The sequence below is a fragment of the Rattus norvegicus genome, chromosome 14 (assembly GCF_021556685.1).
Source record: "Rattus norvegicus strain SHRSP/BbbUtx chromosome 14, alternate assembly SHRSP_T2T, whole genome shotgun sequence".
NCBI lineage: Eukaryota > Metazoa > Chordata > Mammalia > Rodentia > Muridae > Rattus > Rattus norvegicus.
In genome coordinates this window covers 81,892,501-81,901,357 of record NC_141547.1, presented here as the reverse complement: position 1 = coordinate 81,901,357, position 8,857 = coordinate 81,892,501, and the positions used below count along the sequence as shown (strand labels likewise).

Here is an 8,857-nt window from a genome sequence, read left to right as displayed (position 1 = left end):
GCTGGACAGCGCCCCGCCAGGGAAAGTGATCTGTGCACAGGGTCACATACCCTCCGGGCACGCAGAGTAAGAGCCTAGCTGTTGGTGGAACTGTCAGGCGAGCGTAGCGAGTGATACCGCTTAGCTGTTTAAAAAATATGTGTATATTTAAATCACGAAAACAACCCAAACTGAAGGATGCTGAAAGCCATCTTGTTACCTACGTGTTTTGAAAACCAAATCTTTAAGAAAGGTAGGCAGATTCAGTGCGGGATGACAAGGGTCTGGGCATCTGTTTACAGAACAAATGCTTTGAAAATACCTTTCCAATTCGATCCATTGGCAGACATGAATGGAGAAAAGGATCTAACAGGTGGAGTCTCAAGCCTGCTACAATACCGAGGAAATAGATTGAGGGTTAGGGGGAAGCCAGCAGGTGTACCCCACCTTAATCCCCACCCCTATCCCGGACTGTCTCTCCTCTGCTCCGTTTTCTCGAGCTGCAGGTAATTCCCTACGAATTATCCAAAGGGCTCCTCCCAGTTCTTCCATCCAACATAGCAACTCCACGGCAGCGTGGCACCTCCCGTTCCTTCTCAGCCTGCCCAAACTCTCATTTTTCCTGCACAGTGCGACTAGGACCACCACATCACTCCATCCCTGTGAGGGATTATATTCTGGCTTGTTTAAAAACCCTTAGGGACGGAAGCACTGAACGGAAACCCAGGCTTCTTGGCACCACCACACTGACTTGGACTCCTACTCCAAGGATGGTCCCTGCAGGCAGGAGTCTGCTCCTAAGGATATGAGGTGGAAAACCACTAGGTAGAGATGTGGAAACGGACAGGTGGTTCTGAACATGCCCATCCTAAGAGACCCTCTGACCTTAGGCTTGCCCAAAGGCACCTGTAACCACCTGCTTCTAAGAGAGGATCTGGTGTCTGTTGGGCCGCATTCACCCTCACTCCACTCTGCTCAGCACTGCTTGAGGCCTGACCCCTGAGCCATCATCCCGGTGCCAGTAAGAAAGTGTGATGTTTACCCTTACCTGGCTGTCTCCACCCCAGGCTACAGGCTGGACTGGGTACCTTAGGACCCATCCTGACTGCCTCAGCTGTACTCTAGCAAAACTGTACTTTTTCTGGGAGGACCAGACCCCCTCTGATAAGGGAACCCCAGTTCTTCCCTTATCAGAAAGCACTAGGTTTTCATCCAAGGAATGGGCCTGGTAACACAGGTTAATCAAAATCACATCTACATGCTGAGGCTGGAGGGTACCCTGTACTCAACCAAAGAGATCTATGAAGGGACAGGCCCAAGGCACTGCCCTGTGTACCAGCCCTTGCTGGAAGTAATTTGAGAATCTAACATGAAAGATTTACACTCTGCCTTTCTCAAATGTTTGGCTGATTTACACAACTTACAGAATGATAGCATCGAATCTGGATAGAGCATTAAGCATATCCACTGTAAGACCTAGGTGCATTCTGATGCTCTAAGAAGGTCTCCAGTGTAATGCTTACTTCCTCTCCTGGTCACCAAAAGATAGACACATACCTACATATCTGCTGAGCCCCTGGAAAGTATTTGGAAAGTTTAGGGGCATTGTCTCAGTCAATGAGACCTGGTGTTTGGGAACATGGAGCCCCGGAGGAGTAGGGAGCAGCTCTGCAGAGACTTTGGACAACAACACTGCAGAAAGTGCACCAGAGCCCAGATACAGTGCAGGAAACAGAAGGTAGTGGCGGCGGCTAGAAAGAGCTGGTTTTGGGGAAGGGAGGTCATGGTTGTTGGGATACAAATGGCAGAGACCCCATGGGGCTTGTCAGCTTGATGTGGATGGGTGACTCAAAAGATATCTAGTGACATCTAGAGAGAGTTTATATTGGGGACAGGGAGCAGAGCCAAAGTCTGGCCACTAAGCAGAAAAGCTTGTGGGGACAGGGGTCCTTCTACTCTACTCCATCCTCTCTATTGGGAATCAGGCTGAAATACACCAAGGTGGAGATAAACAGAGAAAGAAGTCTAGGCCTCTGCCTTGGACTTTGAATAACAACAGAGCTTGCAGAAAGAAGGTAACGTGCAGAAATTTCACACCGAATCGAGTCCAGTAAACAGGGTTCCTGGGAACAGGCACTCTCCGACCGTTTTGATGTATTTTGTTTTGAAATGTAGCTGTAGCCAACCCCTCCCCCAAGCTTCTGTGGTGCATCTTAAAATTCAGCAAATGTGATTTAAAAGAAGATGACCAAAGTAGGCTCATGTATTTGAATTCTTGATCCCAGGTTGATGGAACTGTTTGGGAAGGATTAGGAGGTGTGTCACTGGGAATGGACTTTGAGGCTTCAAAAGCCCCCCCCCCATGCTATTCCCAGGTACCTCTCCTGCTTATAGATTAGATGTAAGCTCTCAGGTACTGCTTTGGCACCATGCCTACCTATCTATGTCCTTGCTCCCTGTCATAAACTCTAACCCTTTGCAACTCTTGGAACCCTTGAATTAAATGTTTTATTGTATAAGTTGTCTCGGTCATGGCATCTCTTCCCAGAAATAGAAAAATGGACAACAGTGAGAGCAAGCCACAGATCAGCAGCCACTTAGCTTCATCCTCCACGGCCCCTCCCTTCAGCCTAGTCAGTGCTGGGCCAGGACTCCTCTGTGCACTGGCTTCTTTTCTTATCACCATGACAAAAAAACAAAAAAAAACAAAAACAAAAAACTGAAAGAAACAGGTAAGAAGGGTGAGTGTTTATTGTAGCGTACAGGCCAGGAGAGGCAGTCTGTCATGGCAGAGAAGGTGGAAATGAGAGCGAGTCAGCCCATGGTGGTGGGAGCATATGGCGGAGCCCCTCACATCTTAGTGGATCAGGAAAGCAGAGAGCAGATACCACCTCCAACACACCACTCCCCACCACACCCCGGTGTGCACACAGTGACCTACTTCTGCTAAGTAATCCACAAGTCCCGAAGGTTTTACAACCTCAGCAAACAGGGCCACCCACCATCTGGGAAGCAAGTATCCAAACGTTTTGAATTGGCAATTGTATCTCCTCTGTTACCAGTGCTACTTACTCCCGGTGCTGTGTTCTCTAGCTGGAGTTATGGCCACCCAGAGAACTCTTACCTGCTATCCAGTGCAGTGTGACCAGAGTCAAGACACTTACACTCATGAACAACAAGCAACTTTCCGTTCACATGGCCCTGTGTTTCTCAAAGCTCCCTGACACATCGCACCTGCTGCATTTGGTTCTTTCCCAATCTCCATCCTGAAGCAGCAATCAGGATCCTCCCAGAGCTCCAGAGCTACCAGGATCAGCCTGGAAGAGAGATAAACGCTACCAGAAGAGAGGTTTGATGTAGCCAGAAACTGCAAGACTGGGTCTGTATAAAGATACACACAGCTCCATTTCACTGAGCATGGAGGCTCACAGCTCCACTAGAGGGCTCCAGTGGGAATATGGTAGACATCTGTAGCGAACCCACACCAAGGCCCTGCAAAATTTGAACCTCACAGCAGATCTGCACCACAGGGGCCACAAGCATCTATGGATCCTGCAGCTGAGGCCTCACTTTCCCACCCAGATTCTCAGTGCTTTGTGAGACACCATGCATCGTTCATTGATGCCACCGCTAGTGTATCTCCTCTCCTCAAGATTTCCCATATCTACAGCTATAGGTTGTCAACAAATAGTAAATAATTAAAGCACTGCTACAAAGGATTCACAGCCCCACATGATCCATCTTGATTGACAGCTTCATTAGACTAAGACCAATGAGGTTAGTTCTGCACGTGTTGGTTTCCAGGAAGACTAAGGAAGAAGATTCATCCAGAATGTGGTTGTATCCATCATGGGCTGGAGGCCCAATGAAGAGAGAAAAAGCAGCCAGCTGGTATGGGTCGCTGAGATGTTCTTCTCCCCTGTGCCCTTCCTGACCATGGACTGAGACCTCAGAAACTATGAGCAAAATAACAAAATAACCCATTAGGTTGTTTATGTCAGACATTCTGTCACGGCGATGTGATCACTCACACAAGGTAAAAGTGGTAGAGACTCTAACTTTGCTAATACAATTATTTTGTAAAATAACATGAAAGCTTACAATGTCTTGAAAGGTTTTCTATGGGGTCCTCAACGATACACTGTGGCTGGAGGGAGGGCAGGGCTGCCTACAGAGGCCGCCTCAGCACAACCTCCAGATGTGGGTTTCTTCCTGCTCTGTGGTCACTGTGATGTCAGTGTGTATAAGTGAGTTTCCATATATTTTCCCAGAACAAATACGTCATTCATGTAAATAGCATTGTTAGTAGCCAGAGCACTTCAGCATATTTAATTTCAGCCAGGCACGTGGTACATTAGTCCCAGCACTTGGGAGGCAGAAGCAGGAGGATTTCTGAGTTCAAGCCCATCCTGGTCTTCAGAGTGAGTTCCAAAACTGGCAGGGCTACACAGAGAAACCCTGGCTCAGAAAACCTAAATAAATGTATGTATGTATGTATGTATGTATGTATGTATGTATGTATGTATGTATGTATGTATGTTATGGGTGAGGTGGAGGGGTGCCTGGGAAGTCTGTGCCTCACACAGCAGGTTCCCCATTAGCAGTGCTTCAGCTCTTGTGGCTCCAGACATTGCTCTGGGATCAAATAATGTGTGTCCTTCTGGGTGGAGATCTTTTGTGACTGGGCACAGACAACGGAGTTGTCTTTTGGTCACATCTGGTAATGTTGACAAGATACAGTTTAACAAAGAGGAGGGGGGTTGGGGATTTAGCTCAGTGGTAGAGCGCTTGCCTAGAAAGTGTAAGGCCCTGGGTTCGGTCCCCAGCTCCGAAAAAAAGAAAAAAAAAAAGCAATAAAGAGGTGGGAAGAAAGGATCAGTTCCCGTCTTGCTCCCCAAGGCCCGTGTTAAGAGGTAAGACAAATGCCAAGCACATCTGGAGTGTTCCATCTCCAGATGCCTCGAGGACAAATATTCCTGCTGTTTGTTGTTTTTAACTGACCTTCATGGCCTTTAGCATACGTGTCCCTCACCTCTCTGGTTAAGCTGACTCTTAGGTGTGGAACTCTTTTAGAAGCTGCTCTGTGTGGAATTGCTTCCTTCCTAATTTGAAGGATTTTCTCATCCTTTTCTTTTCCCCTCTATACTATGAATAGGACTTGTAGTAAAATATGGAGTAGCAATAGTGAAATCATAGCAGGGACTTTGAGGAGAAGGTGATAGATACCAGAAGGCGCATGTCTGCCTCTCTTCAGAGAGATACACCATTTGATCACACACATTGAGTGAGCCCTAGAGCAGCTAAGCACTGCTGCCCTCCATTTAACCGGTGAGGAAACTGAGTCACAGACAGCTAGGCAACCTTCCCGTGCTCCATGCACTGAGAGCAGCAAAGCCAGGACCCAACAGCAAGCCAACCTTGGGGCCCAGGCATGGCAGGATATAACCTACCTTGGGTGGGTGGGGTGGCTCCCCCTCTCCTTGTTGTCCCCTCAAGTTTCTTGTTAAATAGCAAAGTCCTAGAGAAACACACTGTGTTGCTGGTTCCTATTCTGCCTCCTCCTCTGAGCGTGCGTGCATGTATGTGTGTAGAAGTGAAGGTATTACAGAATCCAAGCTCTCACCCCAGAGCACTCAGACTTTCTCCCTCGCTTGTGTCCCTTTCTATCCAGAGTGTGCTTACAGACACTTGGGATATTAAGTGCTGCTGTCCTGTGCTCACGGTCTCCTAACATGCTACCCCTGTGCTGACTTCCATTGCCAACATGTCTCCCATGGCTTCAGTGAGCTGCATGGAATTCCCTCAAGACCCAGCCCCTGCCTGTGGCTGCACTGAGGTTTCTGTCAGATCATTTGTTTCACTTCTTCTGTTTTCCTGCTGGTGTACCACTGACCAACTTGTTCCATGGAGGGACACTGATGTCCCTATTTTGAAATGGAGATGGTGACAGCTCCTGAGGAAGGCAGGATGACGGTTCCACCTATGGAGACTGAGCTAGGTCTCCCAGGAGTCACAGCCTCTTTTCCTACCATGTACACACACCCAAGCTAAAGATGATGCCCTCCAAAATGATTATTCACATGCCTTCTGTTAAAGTAAGATAAGTGGGGGTGGGGATACTGATTATCTGAGACACAGCTTTCTGCATCATTGGAAGTATTTACAAAAAAATAGCTTCACATCTGCCACCAATTACAAAAATCTGCCACACACAAACCCACAGGACACGGGGAAGACTACTTGTTCTTTATTGTCAATGAAACGATAGTGGGGAGCACTGGTTCTGAGGCCAGGCTGGTCAGCCATACAGAGCTCAGTCCTGGAGGCCCACACCAGGGCCTGGGGACACACAGTCTTATCAAGCTGATGGCACTGAGTCTGCCCTATACCTTCCCATTGACAGATGCCCTGCCTAGGCAAGATGGAATGGCGTATTCAAGGACTCCTTAGCAGTGTACGCTAGACCGTGGTAAGAGAAGGATCCTGTCACTCGTCTCTCTCACCTCAACGCCCTGAGCTCCTTTTTAACTGAGGCTGAGGTCCACACCCAGAACCTTATGTTTGCTAGCAAACTGAGCTAAATCCCCACCAATATCGCCTTTTAAAGATTTATTTATTTATTATATATAAGTACACTGTAGCTGTCTTCAGATACACCAGAAGAGGGCATCAGATCTCTTTACAGATGGTTGTGAGCCACCATGTGGTTGCTGGGAATTGAACTCATGACCTCTGGAAGAGCAGTCGGGTGCTCTTAACTGCTGAGCCATCTCTCCAGCCCCAATATCGCCTTTTAAAGATTTATTTATTTATTCCTTTTGTTTTGTTTTGTTTGAGGATTTTTTGTTTTATTTGTTTGTTTGAGATAGGGTTTCTCTGTGTAACCCTGGCTGGCCTCAAATTCTGCTTGCCTCTGCCTTCCAAGTATTGGGTTTATAGGCATGCGTCACCACCACTGCCCAACTGTATTTACTTATTCTTAAGACACTGTCTCACTATGGTATACCTGGCTGGTCTGGAACTCACACTCCTGCGATGTACACTAGGCTGGTCTTGAAATCTGCCTGCCTCTGTCTCCTAAGAGCTGGGATTAAAATGTCACCATGCCTAGATAGTTCTTTATTTTATTTGTATGTGTGCATGTGTGTGTGTTTGTGTGTTTGTGCTCATGTTGTGTGTACATGACTTTGTTTGTATCATATGCATGTAATGTGCAGAGGCCAGAAGAGGGCATTGGATTTCCATGGAGTTAGGGTTACAAACAGTGAGTGCTAGGAACCAAACCCAGCTCCTTTACAAGAACAGGAAGCACTCTTAACTGCTGAGTTGTCTCTCCAACCCCTCAATTCCTTCTTGTTCTTGGAACAAGCATGATGTGAACACACATGTCCAGGCCTCACAGGTACCTGGCTCACAGCTGCCTCTGGAGCCTCTGCATGCCCACACTCTGTGAGGTCTAGCATCAGGAAGGCAGCCCTCCTAGGCTCTAGCCACAGGGAGCTCCAGGAGCATGTCCACTCTATCCTACGGACTCTATGGCCTGTCAAACCATCGACTCTAGGCAAGGCCTACATCCTAGTGCCCAGAAAACTCTAAGGCAGGTGCAGGCTTCATGCAAATAGCGTCTGAACCCTCCCACAGCAAAAATAAAACTCCTGATGTGGGCTGTACATATTAAAGCATCAAACCCTACACACTGGCATGCTTAAACCCCCCACAGAAAAGACTTCCCAGATGAGGCTTACATTCGTCTTTCTGTTTCATTATACTAATGAAGGAATTTAAAATTGTTATTGGTGCTCTTTGGATAACTCAAGCCTCCTACCTCAGCCTCTGGAGTGCTTGGATTATAGGCATTCGCCACCATACCTGGTTCAAATTTTTCTAATTAAGATTGTGGCTCTAACTCAAGCAATAAAAATACACAGAAAGCCTGAGCACATCGGTGACTTGGCATAAAAAAATGACTAAAATTCAGGGAGCGATATTATGAGACGCTGGGATTTTAGAGTGAGTAATTACCCTCGGAGAGCAGAGGGACACTCTGTTTCAGAGAATAGCAAACCTATTTTTATTGTAGTGAAAAATTCATTCGCACCAAACGGTCTGAGGGTTGAGCTGAGGCTCATGACTGGTGAGGCCATCGTGACTGAGGACAGATGGGAATCGCTGCCCTGAAGTGCTTGGCTCCAGTCTTTTCAGGTTTGCAAAAATCAGCCTTATGCGACTTCTGCCTCCCCGCAGGCTGTGGAGGCTGACAGAGCGAAGTCTGCCCACAGAATGTGGTCCCGCCCACTGGACCATGGGGGAACAGCTGGACAAGCCACACCCACATTGCTTGTTTTCCTGACTTCATCAAAATGCCTAAAGATGTCAGGAAGCCTGGGTAAGCCAAAGTCCAGAGAGTCTGCAGCCCTCCCTGGGCACTGGAACGGTGGCTGCTTTCACTTCTGTAGAGAAAAGAGAGGCAGCAGGTTTACAGCATGCGCAATGAGCCGGTGACGTGGACACGCTCTCCCAGTCCAGCATGGGGCCTGCGTTCCATGTCTAGTCTTCCTGTAGGTCTCTTAGAGCATATGAGCCTCGGGTATGTAACTGTGGGCTGGAGTCCTAGGAAGAGTCTCTCTTGGATGGAAGGTCTCATCTGAGTACACACCACAGCTTTCTGAAGTCTGAGGATAGGACAGGGGCAGCCAGAGGTGCCCAGAGTCACAGAAAACCAGGCTGGGCAGCAGCCAGACCCATTTGTGGGTATCTGTGGTTCAGTGGTGAAGCTTTGGAGACCTGAGCTTCGATCTCATCCACATTCAGACCCCTGGCTTCTGCTGCAGGGAAGTTGCAGTGTATTTACAATGACGGAACCTCATTAAGTCTCAGC

At 47.9% G+C, this 8,857-nt stretch overlaps 1 long non-coding RNA gene across 1 annotated transcript in view; it reads right to left on the bottom strand.

Moving 5' to 3' along the window:
* Positions 1-6,841: 6,841 nt before the first annotated feature.
* The window catches only part of LOC148001418 (uncharacterized), a 6,571-nt gene continuing 4,555 nt past the window's right edge, over positions 6,842-8,857 (bottom strand). Inside the window, exon 3 of the long non-coding RNA XR_015637487.1 lies at positions 6,842-8,429. This is a non-coding gene — a long non-coding RNA (uncharacterized LOC148001418). The remainder of the gene's footprint in view (positions 8,430-8,857) is intronic.